The following is a 305-nucleotide window of genomic DNA, read 5'->3' on the forward strand; positions in this document are numbered from 1 at the left end:
AAGAGATAATCCTGTCAAATCCATCTATCTGATAAGAAATTAACTAGGTCTCTCTCTCTCTCTCTCTCTCTCTCTCTCTCTCTCTCTCTCTCTCTCTCTCTCTCTCTCTCTCTCTCTCTCTCAAATATGTACGATTTGATTTTTTTTCCAGTAAGTTTCCGTTCTATTGAAGAAAAAAATTTTAATATATTTCAATTTCAATAAAGTTAAGACGTAATTTTTGTTCATCATTCTCCACTTGTTTTCTTCTCAGAAGTTATTTTAATACAAATTTAATCAAAATTTTAAAAGAAAATTCTTTGTGT

At 29.8% G+C, this 305-nt stretch overlaps 1 long non-coding RNA gene across 1 annotated transcript in view; it reads left to right on the forward strand.

Annotated features, from left to right (window-relative positions):
- LOC137629058 (uncharacterized) overlaps positions 1 to 37 on the forward strand; it is a 66,786-nt gene extending 66,749 nt beyond the window's left edge. Inside the window, exon 4 of the long non-coding RNA XR_011041433.1 lies at positions 1 to 37. This exon is cut by the window's left edge and continues 1,365 nt beyond it. This is a non-coding gene — a long non-coding RNA (uncharacterized lncRNA).
- The last annotated feature ends 268 nt before the right edge of the window (positions 38 to 305 follow it).

The sequence above is a fragment of the Palaemon carinicauda genome, chromosome 37 (assembly GCF_036898095.1).
Source record: "Palaemon carinicauda isolate YSFRI2023 chromosome 37, ASM3689809v2, whole genome shotgun sequence".
NCBI classification, from domain to species: Eukaryota; Metazoa; Arthropoda; class Malacostraca; order Decapoda; family Palaemonidae; genus Palaemon; species Palaemon carinicauda.